Genomic DNA, 25,693 nt, shown 5'->3' on the forward strand with positions numbered 1-25,693 from the left:
GGCTCTGGGGTGGGGTAATTTACTTACCTTTACTGTATCCTTACTCTCCCAGCAATTCTGCACACACTACACTTGTCTAGGGGGGAATTTGTGATTCACATTCCACTTTTATAGTATGTGGTTTGTGTTGCCCCTAGACGTATTTTCTCCCATTGCATTCTATAGGATGTCCTACTGTTTGCTTTGTTCTCTGACTATTCACTTGTATATTTTGGTGTCTAGTGTATATATAGTTTATAATACTTACATCAAGAAGGAGTATTGTCTCTAAGATATTTTTGGTACTGTGTCACCCAAATAAATACCTTTATTTTTGGTAACACTGAGTACTGTCTTTACTTGTGTATACGTACTGTGTAACTATAAGTGGTAATGCATGAGCTTTGCATGTCTCCTAGTTCAGCCTAAGCTGCTCTGCTATAGCTACCTCTATCAGCCTAAGCTGCTAGAACACTACTACATTCACTAATAAGGGATAAATGGACCTGGTGTAAGGTGAAAGTACCCAAGGAACCCACTACAAACCAACCAAGCCTCCTACACCTCACACTTAGTAACTTTGCACCTAGCCTTCAGTAAATGAAGGTGAGACATATATGTGACCTATAAGTTACTTAAATGCAGTGAAAATGGCTGTGAAATAGTGTTTGCACTATTTCATGCAGGCTGCAGTGGCAGTCCTGAAGAAGGGTTTATTTGAGTTCCTTGTGGGTGGCAAAAGAAATGCTGCAGCCCACAAGAATCTCCTGGAACCCCAATGCCCTGAGTACCTAGGTACCTTATACTAGGAACTTATAAGGAGGGTCCAGTATGCCAATTGGAATTGGAATATGAAGTCACTAAACTATAGTGACTAATTTGGAAGCAGAGAGAGCATAAGAACTGGAGTTCTGGTTAGCAGAACTTCAGTGACACAGTTAAGCCCTACTGACAACACACACATTAGGCCACAAACTATGAACACTGGGGTCCTGGCCAGCAGGATCCCAGTGAGACAGGAAAAACATACTGACAAACAGGTATAAATTGAGTGTAACATGCAAAGAAAGATGGTACTTTCCTACACAACCCTCCCCAAACGAGGGGCAATAAGGCTATCCTTGCCCAGATGAGTCTTCATGGTCTAAGTGGAAATATCTGGAGAGACCATCTGCATTGCAGTGGTTACTCCCAGGTCTACGTTCCACTGTAAAGTCCATCCCCTGTAGGGAAATGGACCACCTCAGCAATTTAGGGTTTTCACCTTTCAACTGTTTTAGCTATAAGAGAGGTTTGTGGTCTGTCTGAACAATGAAGTGAGTCCCAAATAAGAATGGTCTCAACTTCTTCAGAGCCCAGACCACAGCAAAGGCCTCCCTCTCTATGGCTGACCAACGCTTTTCTCTAGGGGTCAACCTCCTGCTGAAAAAAGAAAGCAACTGGTTGATCCTGGCTCTCTAAGGTAAGTTGTCATAACACTGCCCCAACCGCCAGTTTAGAAGCATCTGTCTGGACAATTATTTTTTTGGGAGTAATTTGGGCTTTCTAGGACAGGTGCAGTACACATAGGGTGTCATTATGACCCTGGCGGTCAAACGCGAATGACGGAAGCACCGCCAACAGGCTGGCGGTGCTTCCAAGCCCATTTTGACCGCGGCGGTAAAGCCGCAGTCAGAAAACCGGGACCGGCGGTTTCCCGACGGTTTTCCCCTGGCTGGGCGAATCCGCCAGGGCAGCGCTGCAAGCAGCGCTGCCATGGGGATTCTGACCTCCTTCCGGCCAGCCTGTTTCTGGCGGTTGTCACCGCCAGGAAGAGGCTGGCGGGAACGGGTGTCTTGGGGCTCCTGGGGGCCCCTGCACTGCCCATGCCACTGGCATGGGCAGTGCAGGGGCCCCCTAACAGGGCCCCATGAAGCTTTTCACTGTCTGCCTAGCAGACAGTGAAAAGCGCGACGGGTGCAACTGCACCCGTCGCACGCCCGCAAGACCGCTGGCTCCATTCGGAGCCGGCTTCTGTGTTGCCGGCCTCCTTCCCGCTGGGCCGGCCGGCGCTACCATGGGTAGCGCCGGCCGGCCCAGCGGGAAGGTTGGAATGCCGGCAGCGGTCTTTTGACCGCGTAGCGGCCAAATTCCGGTTCCCGCCTGGTGGGCGGCAACCGCCGCCCGCCAGTGTCAGAATGACCGCCATAGTCTGCTTAAGCTCATCAAAATCTTTCTGACAGCTGGCTGTCCACAAAACCTTTTTAGGCATCTTTTTGGAAGTAAGAACATTAAGAGTGGCTACAATGGAGCCATGGTTCTTAATGAATCTCCTGTAATACCGAGTGAGACCTAAGAAGGCTCTGAGCTGGGTCTGAGTAGTAGGGGGATCCCAGTTCATAATTGTCTGGATCTTCCCCTGTAGTGGTTCCATATGTTCTCCACCTACCAGGTGGCCCAGATAAACCAATTCCCCTTACCCTATCTGGCACTTTGAAGCCTTGATAGTGAGGCCTCCCTTTTGCAGGGCCTCCAAAACTTTCCATAGGTGGACCAGGTGGTCCTCCCAGGTGGAGCTAAATACAGCAATGTCATCTAAATATGCTGCACTAAAAGCTTCCAAACCTTGGAGGACTGTATTCACCAGCCTCTGGAAAGTGGCAGGTGCATTTTTCAATCCAAAGGGCATAACTGTGAACTGATAAATCCCTCCTATGGTAGAAAATGCAGTTTTTGCTTTAGCATCCTCTGATAACTTTATCTGCCAACACCCTGCAGTGAGATCAAAGGTGCTTTGATACTGCATATACTTTATTATAAAGTTTTTCTGTTATACATATACTTGAGCATTATTATGATGAGCATTGTATCACCCCCTTTTTTCTGTCAGCACCTGGGGGAGCCTCCCATGGATTGGGAAACTTGGGATGCATTGTTTCTTGCTTGCTCGCATCAAAGTTTTGGAAGGTGATAATTGTAGACCTGAAAGAAAATTGTCTCTATTTAAACATTGTTTAGGTGGTTTTGGCTTAGAGGAGTACACAAATCTACCGGTCTTACTTATTACTGGTGTCCTGAATGATTATCAAGGCACTTAAAAACAAATGTATTTAAGATATGGAAAAAAATATTTTTAGGGAAAGGTTTACATTTTATCCCAGGAAACAAAATGTCAATTAACCTTTCAAATAATATGTCTCAAAGTTACAGTCACTTGCTTCAACTTGTACTTTTGAGCACATTAATTATGAGCTGGTATTAGGAGATCAGAATCTGATGAAAACCAATAGTAAAAAAGTCCAGGAGAGATTGTGGGCTAGTGCTGATGTGTCTTTTGATGATGCCATTGAGATTGCCAAAGCAATAGAACATTCAGAAACATGTTTACAAGAGATAAGTGAATCTGCCAAGGGTGATAATCATGTTTTTATGAAATATAAATAAAAATTTAAAAAAAGGAAAGGGAGAGGTCAAGAAATCAACACTAGCATGCAACAGATGCTGTAATCCTTGTGTTTAGGAAACTTTAAAGGTTGCCCTACCATAGATAAAGTATGCTATAAATGCAACAAAAAAAAACACATTTCAATAGAATGTGTAGATCCAATGTATGGAAAAGAATGATAAATATATGTGTGGACCAGTTAAGAAGAAATTGAGGAAGGGATACAAGAGATCCAAATACTGTGTTGGGTGGAAGTGATGTATCCGTCAAAAGACAGTTTCCTTCCTGCAATATTGATAATAATGCTAAACTAATTTCTTTTCTAGATGTTTTCTGTTCTTGGTACAGTATTATTAAGCAAGGCATTACGGATGAATTATGGTCTAATAGATGTTTACTGCCACCTGATCTTGCTCATTGGGGGCAAACATGACATAAAACTGATTTGGCAGGATATTTTAGGAGAAGTTTGGAATTTTGGGGTCACAGAACTAGAGGAAAAGTATATGTAGCGCAAATGGAACGCTCATTATTGTGATGACATCATTAAGTTAAAATGAGCATTAGACTGGATCTTAAGTTAAGTTAACCTGTCTATGTAGTTGATGAAAGGGCAGTAGCTGTGGGAATTCAACATGTAGGAATGAGCTTATTTCACAATTGGAAACAATATAATGAGGTTTTAAATCAAACTCTAGGTGAATACAAATGTTTTAAAGACTGTATAATATTAAAGAGTGATGCAATACATGTAAGACATAAGGGCCCTCATTCTGACCCTGGCGGTCGGTGATAATGCGGCGGCCAAGCCGCCAACAGGCCGGCGGTCCAAAATATGCAATTCTGACCCTGGCGGGAACCGCCAACACAGCCCGCCGCATTAACACTCCGCCCGCCACGGCGGAACAAACAAACAGCGCGGCGGTCCCCGCCAACAGCCAGGCGGCAGACAATGTACCGCCCACCCTATCACGACCCACCAATCCGCCACCTTTTCCGGGGCGGGAGCACCGCTGATAAAAACACGGCAGAAACAGACTACGAACGGGAAAACGCTCACCTCTACGCACTCCACGCGAGATTCCGGCAGTATGGAACCCGAGTTGCAGGTCATCCCCGCACTCCTATACCTGCTCCTGTACCAGGAGCACGCCCGGCGGCGCGGAAGACATCGGTGAGTACTGCACCTACGACACAGGGGAGGCAAAAGATTACCGGCACACACCCACCCACCCATACCCACTACAACACACACATCAATGCATTCCCACAGATCACTGTCACAACCCACAAACCCCCCCCTCCGAAATAATGCAAAGACCAAAAGAAGAGATCATAAACGGGCAGATATATTGAAATATGGACACCAGTAATCCCAATAAATAAATAAACTATGTACAAAATATATACAGCTACTAAATGTAGTCCAACCACTGTCCGTGGACCACAGGGGTCCTGTGCAAAGGGGCAAGGCCCAGTCCCACGACAAGAACTCCACGGAGAGAACACTGCAGGGGCATCAGAAAGAAAATAGGACAGGCACCTCAGGGGGAAGGGAAGGGAGGGCACCACAGCCACTTGAGTACACGACGCCAGATCCACGAGGGGACTCCATGACCACTGGCCCATCCTGGGGAGAGCAAAGCCACAGTCCATACAGTCCATACAGTGGGTGGCCTGCCCACTGGGCCATCCTGGGGAGTGCAAAGCCACAGTCCATACAGTCCATACAGTGGGTGGCCTGCCCACTGGGCCATCCTGGGGAGAGCAAAGCCACAGTCCAAACAGTCCATAACAGACTCCACTGCCACTGGAGGAGGCATGTTGGCCAGAGGACATCCTGCAGCCCTGCCCGAGACAGATCCTGCCCTGCCACGTCTGCCAAAGGGCCAGCGGTTCTTGCCTGGAAGGGCCCAGTTCAGCGCTTCTTGCCTTGAAGGGCCCAGTTCAGCGCTTCTTGCCTTGAAGGGCCCAGTTCAGCGGGTCTTGCCTTGAAGGGCCCAGTTCAGCGGTGCTTGAGACGGCGGGCCCAGTTCAGCGGTTCTTGAGACGGCGGGGCCCAGTTCAGCGGTGCTTGAGACGGCGGGGCCCAGTTCAGCGGTGCTTGAGACGGCGGGGCCCAGTTCAGCGGTGCTTGAGACGGCGGGGCCCAGTTCAGCGGTGCTTGAGACGGCGGGGCCCAGTTCAGCGGTTCTTGAGACGGCGGTCCCCAGCGGAGCGGTGCTTGAGACGGCGGGGCCCAGTTCAGCGGTGCTTGAGACGGCGGGGCCCAGTTCAGCGGTGCTTGAGACGGCGGGGCCCAGTTCAGCGGTTCTTGAGACGGCGGGGCCCAGTTCAGCGGTGCTTGAGACGGCGGGGCCCAGTTCAGCGGTGCTGGAGACGGCGGGGCCCAGTTCAGCGGTGCTTGAGACGGCGGGGCCCAGTTCAGCGGTTCTTGAGACGGCGGTCCCCAGCGGAGCGGTGCTGGAGACGGCGGGGCCCAGTTCAGCGGTGCTTGAGACGGCGGGGCCCAGTTCAGCGGTGCTGGAGACGGCGGGGCCCAGTTCAGCGGTTCTTGAGACGGCGGGGCCCAGTTCAGCGGTTCTTGAGACGGCGGTTCCCAGCGGAGCGGTGCTGGAGACGGCGGGGCCCAGTTCAGCGGTGCTTGAGACGGCGGGGCCCAGTTCAGCGGTGCTGGAGACGGCGGGGCCCAGTTCAGCGGTTCTTGAGACGGCGGGGCCCAGTTCAGCGGTTCTTGAGACGGCGGTCCCCAGCGGAGCGGTGCTGGAGACGGCGGGGCCCAGTTCAGCGGTGCTTGAGACGGCGGGGCCCAGTTCAGCGGTTCTTGAGACGGCGGTCCCCAGCGGAGCGGTGCTGGAGACGGCGGGGCCTAGTTCAGCGGTGCTTGAGACGGCGGGGCCCAGTTCAGCGGTGCTGGAGACGGCGGGGCCCAGTTCAGCGGTTCTTGAGACGGCGGGGCCCAGTTCAGCGGTTCTTGAGACGGCGGTCCCCAGCGGAGCGGTGCTGGAGACGGCGGGGCCCAGTTCAGCGGTGCTTGAGACGGCGGGGCCCAGTTCAGCGGTGCTGGAGACGGCGGGGCCCAGTTCAGCGGTTCTTGAGACGGCGGGGCCCAGTTCAGCGGTTCTTGAGATGGCGGTCCCCAGCAGAGCGGTGCTGGAGACGGTGGGGCCCAGTTCAGCGGTGCTTGAGACGGAGGGGCCCAGTTCAGCGGTGCTGGAGACGGCGGGGCCCAGTTCAGCGGTTCTTGAGACGGCGGGGCCCAGTTCAGCGGTTCTTGAGACGGCGGTCCCCAGCGGAGCGGTGCTGGAGACGGCGGGGCCCAGTTCAGCGGTGCTTGAGACGGCGGCCGGTCTATGGCCAACTGCTCATTGCCTGGTGGTGCCCTCCTGGGCAGCGGGGATGGTGCTCCTTCAATGCCCACCTGCGCTGTGGGTGGTGGGGCCCTCCTGGCCAGCTGGGCTGGGTCCTCCCTGGGCAGCGGCTATGGGGGTGGTGGGCTCCTCCTGGGCAGCAGGCCTGCAGCCTGACCTCTCCGACTTGCTGCCCTTGTCCTCCTTAGTCGGGAGTCTGTGGCCCTTTCCTCCCTTTGGAGCTGTGGCTGGTGACTGTGTCTGGGTGGTGTCCGGGGGGGATGTAGAAGCCGGGCTCCTGCGGCGCCCCTTCCGCCTTCTGCTCCTCTTCCCAGGGGGTGGGCTGGCTGTCCCCTTGCTGCTGGGCGAAGATCCAGACATGCGGGCTGGTGGGCTCCAATACCCCTGCACCCTTGTCAAGGGGGCTGCAGGGCTGGTGGTGGCTGAGGTGCTCTTCTTACCCCGACGAGAAGGAGGGGGGGGCTCAGGGTCAGGAAAGAAGTTAGCAGTGGCGAGGAAGAGTTTCTTGGGACAATGGAGAGTGGTAGGTACAGTGGGAATGGGAGTGGAGGGAGAGGATGTGGTTGTAGGTGAGTCACGTTTGCTGTCTTTGGGTGCAGGTGCAGGAGGGATAGGCTGTCGTGAGGTGGATGGCTGTTGGGTGGGTGGGTGGCTGCGTTTGTGTGGTGTGGAAGAGGGGGTGACAGACACAGTGGGAGAGGACACAGGGGACGTGGAAATGGCAGTGGGGGTGGTGACTGCACGTGTGCGGACTGGAGTGGAGGGTGTGCTGGTGATGGAAACACTGGCTGATGGTGAGGTGAATGGAGGTGTGAGTGTAGACGTCACAGGGAGGGAGGAGGGAGACGAGGAGGTGGGGGTCACAGAGGTGGTAGTGACTGTTGGCATGTCTGCATCGGAATGTTGCGTGTGTGAATGTCTGCGTGATCTGTGGTGCTTATGTTTGGATGAGCTTCTCTTGGGTGTTGAGGTGTGTGCAGGCTGGTCTGATGGTGTGGGTGGGACAGGCAGAGGAACAGGAGACTGGGAGGAGGGAGTTAGTAGAGGGAGGCAGGAGACAGGGACAATGGCTGCCGTCAGTGCTGAGGCCAGAGCCTGGAACGATCGCTGATGGGCAGCCTGACCCGAATGAATGCCCTCCAGGTACGCATTGCTGCGATGAACCTCCCTCTCCACCCCCTGGATGGCATTCAAAAGGGTAGTCTGCCCAACAATGAGCGTTCGGAGGAGGTCAATGACCTCCTCACTGAGGGCAGCGGGGGTAACAGGGGCAGGGCCTGAGGTGCCTGGGGCGAAGGAGATGCCCGGCTTCCTGGCAAAGCGGGCACGGGGCGAACGCTGAGGGGCTGCTGGGAGGGCGGAGATGGTGCGCTGGGTGGCGGCTGTACCTGTAATGGCGGGGGGCACGGATGGTGCCACCCCCGCAAGGGAGCTCCCTTCCGAGGACGTGTCCGTGTCGCTGCAGGGTCCAGTCGTCCCCGTTGTGGAGCTCCCCTCGCCCTCCGTCTCACTGGTCCAGTCAGACTCTGTGGCATGGCCCTCCTGGGCCATGTGAGATGCAGCTCCCTCCTGCCCCGATGCCACTTCTCCTCCGCCTGATGATGCTGATGCACACAAGCACAGAAAGACAAACAAAAAGGGGGGGGGAGAGAGAAATAAAGGGATATTGAGTACATGGATCTCCGGTACAGTTAGCGGACATGACAGACACAGATGCCCCCTGCACTAAGTTGCGCACTTGGGGTCCGCTACGCATTCCGTGGAACATGCCCTACACGCCTAGAGTTGACAACTGCACCCATGGATGACACGGCCCAGGGATGGCTGTACTGACAAACTACTGAGGGTGGTGGCTGGGGACACAGGGGCTTACGGGGGTGCCCAGCCTACAGATATCGCCCTGGCCTAGGGGGACCCCCAGCCCTCCTCCCCCACCCAGACACCTCCACTGCGCGACAACAGAGTAGATAATGCTTGTACTCACCCCCTTGTGTCTGCTGTGCTGCCCTCACGCGCCCATCCAAATCAGGGTAGGCCACCGCCAGGATCCGGAACATCAGGGGGGTCAGTTGACGGCAGGCACCCCGCCTACGTTGGGAGGCCATCCCCAGCAGAGACTCGGCGGTCTTCTTGGTCCCGTGGCGGATGTCCTCCCACCTCTTGCGGCAGTGGGTGCCCCGTCGATGGTGGACCCCCAGGGTCCGGACTTCCTTGGCGATGCACAACAAATCCCCATCTTCTCATGGGTGCGGACCTATGTGACACGTACAGGGAGGGAGAAATACCACGTTCAAGTTTGTCTGCATTTTCGTTGCCAGTGGCCCAACGCCCCCCATCCCCGCCAGGCCCCCCGCCATGCCCCCCGCCAGCCCCAACATGCCCCCCATCCCCGCCAGGCCCCCCGCCAGCCCCAACATGCCCCCCATCCCTGTCAGGCCCCCCGCCAGGCCCCCCGCCATGCCCCCCGCCAGCCCCAACATGCCCCCCATCCCCGCCAGGCCCCCCGCCAGCCCCAACATGCCCCCCATCCCCGCCAGGCCCCCCGCCAGGCCCCCGCCAGCCCCAACATGCCCCCCATCCCCGCCAGGCCCCCCGCCAGCCCCAACATGCCCCCCCATCCCCACCAGGCCCGCCGCCATGCCCCCCACCAGGCCCAACATGCCCCCCATCCCCGCCAGGCCCCCCGCCAGCCCCAACATGCCCCCCATCCCTGCCAGGCCCCCCGCCAGCCCCAACATGCCCCCCATCCCCGCCAGGCCCCCCGCCAGGCCCCCAAGCCAGCCAGTGGCCCCAAATCCAGATTGAATTAAACTCACTTGTTGGTCTGGAGGACCGTAGAGTAGCGCATACTGGGGGAGGACCCCATCCACAAGTTTCTCCAACTCCTCTCCAGTGAAGGCAGGGGCCCTTTCCCCAGGCGCAGCAGCCATTGTCCCTTCCAGACCGAGGTCACAGCAACACTTGCAGTATAGGTCCTCTCCTGTGAAAGTTCAAGTCGCAAGTGGATAAGTAGATAGAAAATGGCGGTCACGTCCGCGGCGGTGCGTACCGCGGCGGTGCGTACCGCCACCGCCGGCGCCCTTCGCCATTGGCTCCTGAAACCCATAGGCTTCAATGTTAACCAATGCGGCTTCGCGCCGCGGTCTTCGCCCGCCGCCCGCCGCGGTGTGCCACGCCAGCGCATTGACCTCACATCCCATTGTCACACTTCACAGGTCAGGCAGCCGCCATTTCGAGGGTCCACATGGCTCAATTTCAACTGCGTCACACAGGCCTAGGCCTTGCATAGCCACTCAGACACGCCATTCACTGCATAGAGAATTGTTTACTGTGCTAGCTGTGAGTACGTACCTGTGGGTTGCTTGACTGTGTGCTCCATGTTGTCCTTCCTAGGCACCGTCCGCTGGGTTTGGCGAGGAGACGGATGAATCCTCCCGTGTACCGACCGCTGGTGGACCTGTCGACAATGGAAGAACGCCACATTATCCTGACCTACCGTCTTAACCGTGCCACTATACATGAACTGTGTGCCCAGCTGGAGCCCGACCTGATGTCCCCCATCCGCCAACCCACAGGGATTCCCCCTCTGGTGCAGGTCCTGTCAGTACTCCATTTCTTGGCAAGTGAGTCATTTCAGACAACAGTGGGAATTGCTTCTGGGATGTCTCAGCCCATGTTTTCGAAGGTGTTATCCAGAGTGTTGTCTGCCCTGATGAAATACGTGAGGAGCTACATCCTTTTCCCTGAGGTGGGCGAATTGGCTGCAGTGAAAGGTGATTTCTATGCCCTTGGACATATTCCCAACGTCATTGGTGCCATTGATGGGACCCATGTGGCTTTGGTTCCCCCAAGAGACAGGGAGCAGGTGTACAGGAACAGAAAAAGTTACCATTCAATGAACATCCAGGTGGTGTGTTTGGCTGACCAGTACATCTCGCATGTAAAAGCCAAATTCCCAGGGTCAGTGCATGACGCCTGCATCCTGAGGAATAGCAGCATCCCTTACGTGATGGAACAGCTAGAGAGACACCGTGTATGGCTATTGGGGGACTCTGGGTACCCCAACCTGTCGTGGCTACTGACCCCAGTAAGGAATCCCCGGACCAGGGCAGAGGAACGGTACAATGAGGCCCATGGGCGTACTAGGAGGGTGATCGAACGCACCTTTGGCCTCCTAAAGGCCAGGTTTCGGTGCCTGCATATGACAGGTGGATCCCTAATGTACTCACCTAAGAAGGTGTGTCACATCATCGTGGCCTGCTGCATGCTTCACAACCTGGCTTTGCGCCGCCAGGTGCCTTTCCTGCAGGAGGATGGTCGAGACGGTGGTGTTGTGGCAGCGGTGGAACCTGAGGAGAGTGACGAGGAGGAAGACGACGGGGCTGAAACAGACAACAGGGACAGAATCATTGAACAGTACTTCCAATAGGACACAGGTAACAATTCAAAGATAATTTAGTAAATGTGAACTACTCTCCTGCATCTCTGCTGCCTGTCTATTTGCCCCAGTGTATGATGACTGAGTTGTGGCTTTTCCCTCCCTATTTCAGATCTGGGGTCCCCACTACGAGTCCTGTGCTTCGTTTCCCCATGGACTACAGCTTTGTGGCAGCTGTTTGTTGACTTCACTATGTACAAGGACATATTTGCACTGTCATGTCAATTACAATATTTTGAAATCACAGCCAGACTCCAGATAGTTTTGTGCAAAATAGGTGTTTATTTAAGTGCTCAAAATGGGATGGGTGGTTTCAAGTGGGTGGGGGCTATGGTGAAGGAATGTCCATGGCAGAGTCCAGAGTAACAGTCACACAGGTGCATTGTCCAGAGGCCTGTGGAGAGATGGAGCATGGGCAGTTCAAGGATGGACAGGGTGACAATGTGGGACAGTGGGATGACATCAGGTGGTATCCTTTGCTGGCGGGGGTCTTGACATCCTACTCTGTCTTCTTGCGAGATCTCAGGGCCCTCTTGCGGGGTGGTTCTTCTCCTGCAGGAGGTGGGGGTCTGGTGGGCTGCTGCTGTGCGGGGGCCTCCTGTCCACTAGCGCCGGCGGAGGTGGTTGGCTGTTCTTGGTCCAGGCTAGTGGCAGGGGCCCTTTGGTGTTGTTGAGTGTCCGTCCTGGTGTTGATGAGGTCCTGCAGCAGCCCTACCATGGTAACCAGGGTGGAGGTGAGGGCTCTGATTTCCTCCCTGTACCCCCGATAGTGTTCCTCCTGCAGTACCTGGATCTCCTGGAACCGGGCCAGTACCGTCGCCATCGTCTCCTAGGAGCGGTTGTATGCTCCCATGATGGTGGTGAGGGCCTCGTGGAGAGTGGGTTCCCTGGGCCCGTCCCCCCCCTGTCGCACAGCTGCCCTCCGAGTTGCCCTGTTTCCCTGGGCCTCTGCCCCCTGGCCGGTGTGCCCACTACCACTGCCCCCAGGTCCCTGTTGTTGTTGGGGTGGTGGGTTATCCTGGGTGCCCTGTAGTGGTAGACACACCGCAGATTGACGCGCCCTGGAGACAGAGGCATGGGCCCGCTGGGTGGGAGCTGTGCTGGTGTTCCCAGAGGGGTTTGGGTCTGTAGTGGCCTGGGCCTGTGTGAGGGGAACCGACTGTCCAGAGGTCCCCGATGGTCCGGGCTGGTCATCGGTGTCCAGGTCGACAGAGCTGCTGTCATCGCTGACGGCCTCTTGGGTGGGGGGTGTGGAGAATTCTGAGCCCTCCGCGGCGGTGTGTTGACGGTCGGGTCCTGCAGGGGTATAGAGGTATGGTTATAGTTTCAATGTGTGGCATATGGGTGTATCTGTGGGTTCCCGTGTCCCCAAGTGCTGGCATTCGTGTGTGGGGGCTTTGGTGAGGGTGGCTTGTGGGGGGGATGTGTATATGCATTGGGCATGCTTTGGTGATGGGTGTCCATGCTTAGTGGACGCATGCAGGCCTAGGTTTTTGGATGTGTGGGTTGTGATGGTGAGACATTGGCAGGGAATAGGTGTGCTGGGGGTGGGGTTGAGGATGGTGGTGGGGGTGAGGATGGTGGTGGGGGTGAGGGTGGGGGTGAGGATGGGGGTGGGGGTGAGGGTGGGGTTCGAGGATGGGGGTGAGGGTTGGGGTATGATTTGGCATGCAGGTGGGGGGGAAGCAGTATTGAAGCTTCAACTTACCAGTATCCATTCCTCCGCCGACTCCTGCGAGGCCGTCAGGTCGTAGGTCGTTCCATCACTTCCTGATGTCTTCCCGATTTCTGGGGTGCTGTCCCACAGCGTTGACCCTGTCGACAATCCTCTGCCATAGCTCCGTCCTCCGGGCAATGCTGGTGTATTGGATCTGTGTGCCGAACAGCTGGGGCTATACCCGAACGATTTCCTCCACCATGACCCTGAGTTCTTCGTCTGAGAAGCGGGGGTGTCTTTGGGGTGCCATGGGGTGGTGTGTATGATGTGTGGGGTGGAGTATGTGTAGTTAAGTGTGTTGAGTGTGGTGGTGTGTGTTGTTTTGTGTGTGGATAGTGTGTGGGTGATGGTGTTGAGTGGCTGTGGCTGCTAGTTTGTGGATGGTGGTGTCTCGCTCTGGCCTTCTTTCAGAATTTTTGGTCGTAGGGGTTTGTGGGTGATGTGGGTGTGTGTTTTATATTGTATTGTGTGTGTGGGAGTGGTGTGTGTATGTGTATCAGGTGTGTGGAATTCAAATCGGCCAATGTGGCTGAGTTTTGTTCGTTTGTGTGTATTCTGACCGCGGCGGTGTGTCCCGCCAATGGAATACCGCGTTTGAAAGACCGCTGCGTGGATTCGTGGGTCGTAATGGCATGGGCGTATTTCTGTTGGCGTGACGGTGGAGGTTTTGTCACCTCCACTTTTCCGCCGACCGCTGGTCTGGCGGTCTGTTGTGGCTGTCGGATTTTCGGAGGTTTGCCTTCTGCGGGTCAGAATGACCGTGGCGGGTTTCCGCGACCGCAGCGGGATTATGGAGGATTTCTGACCGGCGGTAGGCGCCTTTTACCGCCGAGGTCAGAATGACCACCAAGGTCACAAATGTACTGTTTGTGTATAGGGAAAAACGTAAACTGATACAAAAGGATTTATGCAAAAAAAGTATAATTGAGTATATAGAAAGATCACCTTGGGTGTCCCCCTTTGTTATTTCAGTGAAAGCACCCGGGGAATTTAGGCTCTGCATTGACGTACACAGTATCAATAAACCAATTTGGCTGGATGCAAATCTCCTGCCAAATCTACATAAAACGGTTTCAACCCTGGTGGGTGCCAAGGTTTTTTCTACCCTGAATTTAACTAGTGCATACCACCAGGTCAAGTTTGAAAATGAATAAAAAATGCTAGGATTATTCCGTTATTGTAGGATGCCCTTTGTTCTAGCCAGCTCTGCCTCTGTTTCCAGCATCTAATTAAAGAAACGCTGGAGGGAATATCTGGGACAATTGCCTTCCAGGACAATATATTTCAGTTTATGGGAGCAACTTCGAAGAACATGATAAAAACCTAACTAGGGTCCTGCTTGCATTGTCAGATAAAAGATAATCTCGTAAATTGAAGAAATGTAAATTTATTTAGGACATCTCATCAGTGAGTCATGTACCATGTTAAAACTTTGGGCCTGATTATGGGTTTTGCTGTCAAACTGCCAGATCGCCAAGGCAGCAGTACCAAAAAGACTGACGAGTCAATGGTCTATTTCACACTGTATTACAATGTAACTGCTGTCCCAGAGGCGGTGTGCTTCATGACAGTGGCCCAGCGGGGATGCAGTCACCAATACTAGGTACATTTTTTAATTTGTGTCCATGCAGGTGTGTACATTTTGACCAAAAGGTACACATATGCATGACATATGTGTGTTAATATGTTGTGCATACACCTGTCGTGTAGGCTCTCATTATTCTAATGAGACTACTGGATTTTGAGCAGCAAGATCGTCCATGGTGTGGGAGACTAAGTCTGACCCACTGTGGGTGACACCTGTCGCTCTAAATCCGGATTTTGCTCTGGCTAACTAGCAGTGCCTCATCTCTACCAGAAGATAGGAATGATTGGGCAGCCGAGCGCATGACATATTAAGCTTTTCAGGGAAGTCGTGGTCACTCAGGTCTCATCCGGTTCTCTCACTCACAATTCGGTCTCATACATAAATGACAATAAGAATTTTAGATAGCAAAGCGTGAGCTGCAATAAACAGGATGTCACAACATGACAATATTAAAATGGTGACGAGGAGAGTGAAGCATAAGAATAATACTATCATATTGTCACTATGATTTATGGACTATTTCCTATCTAAGTCATAATCTGAGCACAGTATGTTAAGCTCTAATTCTGCCTTTCAGGGTCCCCCGGGAGGACATCAACCCTCATACCTGGCAAAGGCCTGTAGTCTGCATTAGCATCTGCAGCGAAGCATTCAGCAATCAGCATACAGTCGTGGTTCTCTGGCTGGAATCTCCCTCTTAACGTGTAATGGGACTAGGAAGTGTTTTTATAATAACACAGCTAATGTTCTAAGAAAATGTCTCTACTTAAGGATGTGTATTTTCTACGAATGTTGGAGACTAAACCTCTACCACGTTCACCGGCAATGTACCAAACTGTAGCCTTGACTGAAGCACAAAGTGATCAAGAATGTCTTGTTTGAGAACACAGTGCTGGGCTAAGCAAAAACAGTTAGATAGATGAAAATAAAACAAAACTGGTTATTGTAAAAATAACAATGCAAAGCTGAATAAAATATATCTAGGTCAAAGTGCACAGAGGCTTAGTGTGTTAAACTAACGTGCATGGATCTATAACTAAAATGTCCTACACAACACACCAGTCCATTGCTGGTGACTGGGGCCCTATTTGCCCGGGTCAGTCAATAGCATGTAAATGCAAAATGTACTTACCTGTTTTTTTTCTTTTATTTCAGGGATGCAGATGCTGCCGTCAACGAGGGCTCTGGACAAAGAGACCCATGTTGGAGACTGAAAATGGGAGATACTGCCAATCCAAAGTTGTATTTTAATTTGGAGACTTGAAAATCCATTTATCAGTTGATGTTATTAATTAATTCCTGTCGCCAGCATACACACATGTTCGCACACATGCGCACATCCCCCGCACCCCACCCGTCGACACAGTCACACACGCCCCAACACCCCTTCACACATGCATGCATACACAAACATACCCATTCAGCATATACATATATGCACTCAGACACACCCATTCACTCACATTCATCAACATAGACACCCTCATTCATGTGCACATACAGGCACACATTCCGCACCCTCTCAGAAAACATTCACACACGCACCCAAACCCACAGCCCCCTTCCTCCCCTCCCTTCGGACGCCCACTTACCTCCTCAGTTTAGGGGACGTCTGGGAGGGGATGTGTCCTGGCAGTCTTCCTTTCTGCCACCACCACGCCAGCAGGACTCAGCCAAGCCGTATTACGGCTTGTAAGACAGTGGGCGGAGTTCTGCTGGCGTGACTTTGTTGGCGAGGGTCCCGCCTCTGCAGCGCCGACCGCCAGCATGACTGCTGGCTGGTTTCCACCTCAATGATGGTGGAAAGCATCCAGCACTCCTAATATGGCGGTCTGCTGACCACCAGCACTGGTGGTCGTCTGGGGGGTCGGGCTTTGCCAGTCAGGGAAATTGACAGCCAAAGCCCAAGTGAGGGCCTCTGTCACCAAACCGAACCACTCTGGCCAATGGGACAATGCGTTTGTGTTGACAGAATGAATTTTGTAAACAGGATGGGATGTTGCACTTGAAGGTAATTACGAAGAAGCTAGGCCTGGATCCAGACGAGGCATTAAACATTACTGCCATAGCCTTAAGGGAGGTCCTCTTCCCAACAGGCAGTCAAAACATTTTGGGGCAGATTTACTAAGAATTCCTGGAATAAGGCAAGTTGCTATTATGCATTGTGTGGATGGGAGAGAGCTGAAGAGTGCCATATTTATAAAGATATGGCGCTTTTCAGCTCTCTCCCAGCTGTAGCAGACTTGTGGCTGCCTAGAGCCAGTGAAGGGACCAAAGGCATACGTTTCTGCACAAAAACAATGCATAGAGGAATGTTCCTCTTTCTTTGAGTGGTGCTGAGGCATTACCCTGAGAAAGAGGAAGTAACAAGAAGAAATAAACATATTTCACCTTGTTACACCGCTCTGTGGTAGGCGTACTAGTTTTGCACAATTCCAGCTTTACAAAACTTAGCAGATGTGGTGTTGCATGAAATCCAATGGTGGATGCATGGGCAGGGGTTTAGCTTTGAGGTGGTGCTATCTCTGTCAGTTTTCTTGCTGACAGATATAACAGTGAACATGAGAGAGCAAGACACAAACCAAAATGTGAAACCATGTAACCTGAAATCAAAATTCCACCATTGTCCAAATTGTTTGATTCTAGGAATGTATTTAATTTCACAGAGCATTCTTTTTCTTATTATCACAAATAATGTGATAAAATGATTTGTAAAAGGTGAGGAATAGAAAATAGGGCCCTGTCCACATGCACCGATTCATGACAAATTAACTGAGACAAAAAAAGAGTACATGCACTGAAAATACATTTAAAATAAGTGAGTCCAGGGCAGGGAATCCAGGCCATTGTGCTGTATGGAACTGTAGATATGAGTTCCTAGGGAAACTTACCAGGCCCAGGTGGGATGGGGAGCATCATAGCTTCTCTAATGCATTCTGGGTTTGGTAGCTATTTTAGGGGCCCTTATGTTTTATTCACTTTTTCTCACTTCACTAAGAAGGTTTACCATTGTTAATCTTTTGGGTTGGAATCTTAAAAATATATAGTAACCAGTTTACAAAAAAAGTAGTAAATCTGCATCCATTGAAGTACTCAATGAATGGGAGCAAATGTACATCTTTTTGGCAATTTACAAATATTTACTGTAGTAGCCTTAAAAGCTGTGTCAGTCTAAAGTTTCTATGCAAAGAACACATTTTGGACTGATTTGTATATCCAATTTCCAAATCTATTTTAGGCAGTTCCAATTGGTCCAATTGGTCCCAGCAGATCATGTTTGTATGATGTAAACTGTGCAGTCATGCACTGACATGAAAGAAATGTGATGGGAGGATATTGCATTGTCCTGAAGAAGGTGGTGGAAAGAATTTGGTAGACCATCGAAAGGCGCCAACGCATGTTGAATTGCTGGACCAGTTGGAACTGCCTAAAATAGATTTGGAAATTGGATATACAAATCAATTAGACAGTAGATACCACACTTTAGACAGCATACGATGATAGACTAGGGAGTTTGTCTTGTGCTCTGTCTCCCATTTTATATGGGTTAATTGATTGTTTTTAGTTTTGTTTTTAGCATTTGTTTTCTTATGAGGCAATCTATCTGTTCATTTTATGAGACTATTTATTAATAAATTCTTTAGATATTCCTTTATCAAGACTGATCATCGGTGGGTATGCAGTCTTGTGCAGTGTGCTGTGTGGTGGATAGGTCTTGTGTTCCCTCCAGGGGTTATTTGTCTTTATCACTGTCACTGTGCCCTGTCCTATTGGGCTGATAGGTTGAGTGGGGCCTGCTCTCCCTCTCTGTTTTAGAGTTAAAAGCTCTAGGGAGCCAGACTCTTTGGACAGTTACCTGGTCACCAGAGTTTTTTACTGCATGTTCCAAACTTGCCATGTTCCAAACTTTACAGGATGCCTGTCATAGACATAAATGGAGTGGTCCTGATGCAGAAAATACAGGCAAAAGATACTCAAAAGAAGCTATGGTTGTGGTACGGTTGATGGGGGTGTCTTTGTGGTTGTTCCTCAGTCCACAGGTGAGGTGGGGTGACTTTGGCCCTAGAGATCTGTGTCCCACAAGGTTCTCTACCTTGAAGCAGCAGACCAGTCAATGCTGGGCTACTGGTCTCTGTCCAACACAGTTGGGGCAAAATCCTTAGGTAGTGGCTAGTTTCCCTTGAGTGTAACAAATCTGGTCTTTCACAGCACTTCTGATCGGGCAGACTTGGATGCAACTTTTGGCTATGTTGGATTTGTCCTTTAGGACACCTGGTGACTGGCATCGGTAAAACACCTGTAGTGTGCTATCAACTTGCTTCTTCAGCTTTTATATCCTTGGATCTGGTTCAGGGAGATCAGCTGACTGGTCCCAGGAATCACTGTGGGGCCGGGAAACAACTTCTACCCAAGCCAGGAGCCACAGGCAGAGTCAAGAGAAACTTCAAAAGCTCAAAGTACAGCAGGTGCAGTCCTTATGACGGAGCAGCCTCTGTGTGACTCCAAGGGGAGTTTGGCAGTCCTTCTTTGGTCCTCTCACCAAATCCAACATAATCTCAGGGGCAGGGTGGCAGGGGTGCGTTTTGTATCCCAGAAAAGAGCCCCAAGGGAACCAAGCTTCACTAGCCAATGAGCTATTGGATCCCCTCCTACCTATTGGCATGTTTCTTGTGATGTGTGGCACCTAGATATCACAGAGTGCAACATTCGTGCCCCTTTCAAAATGTCAGAAACCTTTATTGGTTGGCAGGACCTTGACAGCCCACCATAGAGGTGTGGCTACTAGAGGGCTATATGCCCACGGAAAAAAAATGGTTTGGGAATGTTTTTTTTTCCCCCTGGCCCTGTCTCCACTTTGTCTTTAGAAACAAAAGGCATACTACTCAGGAACTCCTCAGTCTGTGGCAACTCTCTTTGCCTGGGACTCATTCACACATCTCCCAGGGTCAGCAGAAATCTGCCTACCTTTTTGAGACCACAGGGCCAGCTGGTTACTTTCTAAAAGTTGCTCAACTTTAATGGTAACATTGAATTCGACCAGGGTATCGGGTTAGGTTCCATGCTATGATTAATTTGATTTTTTAAATGACCCAGGGAGGTAATCCCATTTAGAAGTTTTCTAGGCTGGGGTGCCAACCGATGACCCTGTTTTAGCCACAGATGTTTTATCCACAGCAAAACAACAATTTGGTTGTGTTTCTGTTAAGACATATGACAATGATATGTCCTACCTCAGAATACACATCTCCCTGCTATAGGGCTCAATCAACCTTACTAAGCGAAGACATATTTATTGTTGAGGGAAAGGGTGGTTTTGCCATTGTTTTGAAGGACAAAGTCAAGCTGGCAGTGTGAACACTATCCTTCCAGACTGCAGTTGCAGGCCAGGAGTCATTTTGTACTTTGTCATGATTAGGGTGGCACAAACAGTGCTGCAGCCCTGAGTGAACCCTCTGCCTTAGGTGCCCTGTGTACCCTGGGTGCCATGTACTAGGGACGTATGAGTAAGTCAGTCCTTGCCAATTGGGTATAGTCAATTCAACATCCAATTTCTATAGGGTTAGAACACTGGCACTGAGGTCTGGGTAGCAGGCCTCAGTGCACTCTCAGTGTCATAAAATCAGCAGCATCAGTCCATAAATGTGGAAGTGAAAATGCAAAAAGAGGCATTTTCTTGCACACTACAACTGATCACTCAGTATCATCAGTTCTGACAATTAATTGATACAATATATATTCTTAAAGGTTCCTCTAGAGGACAATATTGGCTATAGTGGAGTGTTTGGCAAAGCACTGGCTTTTAACATCTGCCGAAACACTTGCCCGAACGAAGAGTGTACAATATTTAGGATCCTCTAGCGCCAGTGGAGCATCACTTTTAGCAACGCTTCAATGGAATTATGCACTACACCTTATGTACAAGTCCGCGTTACACCTTGTGAATACGGCTCCTTCATATGCACCACTTTACGGGAAGGGGTGTGCAATGGGCATTGCTGTGGGCGTGCCACAGCAACACCCATTGCATTTTTACCTTGCCCTTGATTTACGTGTTTTCATAAACCTGAGGCAGCACCAAAATCTAACACCGCTCTAGGGTGACGTTAGCAGGACATAAGAAGGAGAAATGCTTTAATTTCTCCTCGTTTTTTGCCCTTTCTATGTGTGCTGCATTCAGAAGAACACATAGAAAGATCAAATCACCATTCAACATTGTTTTTGTGCAGGAAGGTGCCCTTCCTGCACAAAAACAATGAATCCCTCAACGCAGTCATCCTCGCACAATGGTGCAAGGGTTGCTACATTGGCTCACAGCAGCAAATTCACTGTGCGCCTTATTCTGCTAAATAATGCACCTCCCTCCATTGTGAAAATGACGGTACACGACACCAAATTTGGCACAGCGATGCGCACCATCATTTTCCCTTAAATCTGGCTGTTAGTGTCTTTACTCTGCAGGATACTATTGGTGCCACTGCTTCGGTAGTTTCAGAATTTGATGGCTGTTTATTTAGTTCTTATTTCACCAGCATTTAAAATCATAGTAACATTAAATGTAACCCTAGAAAGATAAACAGTCCTTAAAGAAGCTATTGAAGAATTGGAAGAACCCTCAAAATGAAAGATGATGAACATTTGTTGGTGAGGGTGATTTCAATCTTACATGCTATTCCCTGTCACATATATTTGTGGAATATAGGACCTAATGAACAAAACACTTTTGCAAAACCACCGCAGTGCTTTGTGGTATACAAAACTCCTTTTTGGAGTTGAAAAAGCTTTTGCAACCCCTGAAAGGGATTTAGGACCAGATGTACCACCTTTTGGTTTGCAACTCGCAATTTGCAATTTGTTTGGGAATTGCAATTTGCAAGTCACAAAACAAAATGTACAACAGTGTTAAGCACACTGTTTGCGATTCCCAATGGGCTTGCTTCATGAGGTAGGTCGCAATTTGCGACCCCATTGGGATTGGCCAGGACTCACAGGGATGGTGGGCTGCTGGGAACAGCAGACCACCATGTCTGTGACTGCTTTGCAATAAAACTGTGTTTTTTTTGTTTTAAAAAACAGCCCGTTTCCCTAAAGGATAAACTAAAAATGAAAAGTTTTCTTTTCATTTTTCCAGAGTAGGCAGGGACAACTGCCTTCTCTGAAAATATATTTATGCTTCCATTCACAAAAAGGAAGGGGTCCTGTGGGGACCTCTTCCCTTTTGCGAATGGCTGACCACCAATTTTGAATTGGTGGTAATCTGCGAATGTTTGTGACCTCATTTTGGTTGCAAAACATTTGTACATATCTTTTGGATTCGGTATTAGGAAGGTACCCCCTGAACACTCCTCTTCCTAATACCAAATCGCAAAACCAAAATTGCGATTCGGTAACAAGTTACTTAATTGCAATTTGGGATATGTACATCCCAAAAAGCATTTTCCTAGTCACAAACGGGCAGATTCTGTGAATCGACCCGTTTGTGACTAGGAAAATGCATTGTACATGTGGCCCTTAGTGACTGATTCCAAATAACAATTAGGAGACTGCATTAAAGGGCCATCTCTCCTTAATGCAGTTTGCAAGAATGTATCAATGGTTTGCAATTGCAGCCACAACCAATGATCAGGTCTCAGTACCCCTTTGACTTGGGGCCATATGTACAAACACTTTTTCCCATAGACACAGAATGGGGAAAAACCTTTGCTACATCTGGCCCTTGGTATCTTATTCTCTAAGTGGATACTGTCACTTTGGGGCAGCTTTCTATTTCTTAAATGCGGTTGGTGGCCTCAGCGCAGTGGACAGCGTTCAGGTGACACAGAATGCTTTAAAAAAAAAATCTTTTATTTCAGGAATCTGAACTTTGGCACGGAGGTCTGCTGATTCTCATAGGCTATAATCCCGTGTTTACAGCCAATTGCAGGAGAAATCGAACCCTCATAATTAACATTCATTAGGTCAGTCATTTTGTGGCCCTAAAAAATGTTCATTATGTACTATTACTTTTCAGTGCGTAGGTCGCATCCCAAAATAACACCAAGGTTGCGAAAAATGAGTGCATAATTTGCACCAGTTATTTGTGACCAACTCCCACATTAGACCTCATCTATGGTATTTAGTAGTAAAACGATGAGGAGAGGAATAAAGTTTAGTGATTTTGTAAGCCTTTTTATTCTGCATGCTAAATCTCGTTTCAGAACGGATTCATTCTTAACTGACAGCAATATGACACAAAACAGATCAAACCCTACAAAAGCTGACAAATGTCATACAATGTGCTTGACACTCCCATTTTTAGAAATTAAGGCATATATTGATGAGCTTTCGGTGCAGGACAGCACAGCAAGTCACCTTGCTGCGCTGCCCTGAATCAAAAGGAGAGGGCAGGAATGCACTGTATCTATGACATAAAGCGTGTTTCTGTCTTTTCCCACTGTGCTGGCACTGTTTTGACAGTTTAGCACCAATGCAGACACTCTTGCACCCTTGCACTATGGTGCAAGGGTGCCTGCATTGCAGGCAGGATTGTTTTTGTGCAGGACGGCACACCTTCCTGCACAAAAACAATCATGGAAGACCTTTTCCTCTTCCTATGTATGCTGCAGAAGGCAGCACACATAGAAAGAAGAAAAAACATAGAGAAATAACAATGCTTCTCGTTGTTGCACCTCACCTGGGGAGGAGTAAGATTTTGGCGCATCCCCAATTTTACAAGTTCTTTTCATCTGGGGATGCATCAAAAACCATGGGTGTTGCATGGGAACACCTACAGCAACACCCATGGAACACTGCCCTTGCAAAGAGCAAGGCAATCCAGAGATTTGTGCTTCCTTGTCTTATCTCATATCTATGAGGCCATTCAAACGGGGGGTGGCTCCTCGGTTAGGACAGAGGAGGATTGCCCCCTGGCAGCAGCTGCCAAACTTCTACAATACAACAATACGTTTATTATCATTGTATTTAGAAGGGATGGGGCCATGGCTGTGAGGAGCACTAGGTGGGGGCTCTGACCAATCTGAACGCTGCTGTCACACAGCCAGCAGCATGACAGCAGGGTTCAAATTGGCCTGCAGGGCAGTCTGGGAGCCTGTGTCAGCAGTGAAGAAAAGAGGGACTGCGCGGTGGTGGCAGTGGCAGATTAAGGTAAGTATTTTTTTATTATTATTAATTTTTCTCCAACCCCCAGCGCCACCATGCCCCAACCACATGCTGCAATCCAGTTCTGCATTCAAAGCCACGCAAATTGACTTTGTGTTGCTTCATAGATATGAGTACAAGGTTTGCACAGCCAGTGCATCACAAAAAGTGACACAATGGTGGCACAAGACCGTAATTATGCCTCTGGATTCTGACATTTTATAGAACAAAGCCTAAGTTAACAAATTTAGGGACATCCAATGCAACATTCAAAATGTATCCAAAATCTCATCAGTTTGAAAAAACGTACATTATCTTAGTGTATGTGCATCAACGTTTGTTATTACTTGATGTTCACAATTTTTCTGAGCTGGAGACTCATTGCAGAATTGTTCAAATATGGCTTGAGCATCATCTAAAACAAAAGTGCAGTAGAGAAAAAAACATAGATACTGATATATTCATTGATTGGAATCCTAATAAATATTTTTATATATAGCACAAAAGAGCCCTAGGGCAAGCATGAAATGCAAACATTTCTGATTATGCTAAATATTTGCAACATATGGTTTGTAGAACCTTCATGATTTCCGCAAACAACTCAAGAAAAAACGTTATTCCTTACATTAGTAACGCTGTTTTTTTTCACAAAAGTGTCAGTGTGCATAATCAGACTGCCTCCAAATGTTTGCCAAAAAAGTTGTGTATGACAGTATTTTCTACTCTCTTTTCTCCTTCTTCCAATACTGTCTCTTTAATTAGAGTTATTTTCCATTTCAAAGACAGCGAGTCACTTTTGACTTGTGCTATCACACTTTAATTATGTAACAAAAATGAGCACAAACCAGAATTATGTCATTATGTTTGTCAGTTTTTGAGGTGAAAGTCATCTTCGTTATTTTAAGTCGCAGCTCGTCTCACTGGAGATGTCGGATATAAATAGAAAAACATTTTAGATACTCCATATTTTGCTACGTAAGTTAAAAAGAAACAGTATTGCATGTCAGCATGCTCCAGCAAAAGGCAGTTTATTGACATTCTTATTTTGCTGTCACCATATGTTAAAATATGTAATGTTAAAATGCTTAAAACTGAAAAAACTCCAAAGCTGTAAACAAGGTCAAATCTAATGCAAACATTTCTTAAGTTTGTATAAATTATTTTTGTGACACACGAGAAGCACACCGAATTCATATGTTCAATACTCAAATAGTACTCAGGCTGTAATTACGTTTATTTGCAAAGCATTTTCCACATTCAGAATACATCCTTTGACATTGCCTGCTGTTATAAACCAATGGTAAATTAGATCCATTCAAAACATTAGTTTAGTTAAATACATTATTCACCTCACTTTACAAAGAAGGCTATCCTGCTTCTATTTTTTTAGTTATTTAGATTCAGGGACATTATTGTTGGGCTCAGAATTTACTGAAACTATAGAAATTCAGCAGTTATAATTAAAGTTCTTTCAAGTAATGAAAACTGGCACCCTAAGGTAACAATAACTCGCACCCTCGCCATGCACCGTTGTCTCATCAATAATTTTATTGCAAATGTTGCAGTGAGAATATGAAAGATGGCAAAGAATATGTCATCAATGATATAATATGTGGAGTAATTAGCTGTTCCTGACCCCACTTTTGGCGGCTGGACTAGCAGAGAAATTAGGTAAAATAGGAGGAGTGCCCACTTCATGCCAGTCCCACCCCTAGGGTAGACAGCTGAAGTTGATACTACTTTTTAAATTCCTTTATCTTGCATGGAAGGAATTAGGCCACTAGGGTTAGGGCTGTGCCACTTCAAAAAGAAACTGGTCATTGGCTATTACCTGGCATTCCTTGTAATGCCCCTTCATTCAGTTGTTAGGTTGCACCCCTGAAAACTAGAAACTGATTCCTGTTGACCTAAGAAGAGCCAGGCAAAACCGAAGTCAACCAGCAGAGAAGACTGAAGACACCAACCAACTTGGCCCCAGGCTTGCCTGCAGCCTTCAAAGTAACCTGCGTCCAGAAGACGACTGTCCTGCAGCCCAGTGTTC

Source organism: Pleurodeles waltl, chromosome 2_1, assembly GCF_031143425.1.
Source record: "Pleurodeles waltl isolate 20211129_DDA chromosome 2_1, aPleWal1.hap1.20221129, whole genome shotgun sequence".
In the NCBI taxonomy this organism is placed as follows: Eukaryota; Metazoa; Chordata; class Amphibia; order Caudata; family Salamandridae; genus Pleurodeles; species Pleurodeles waltl.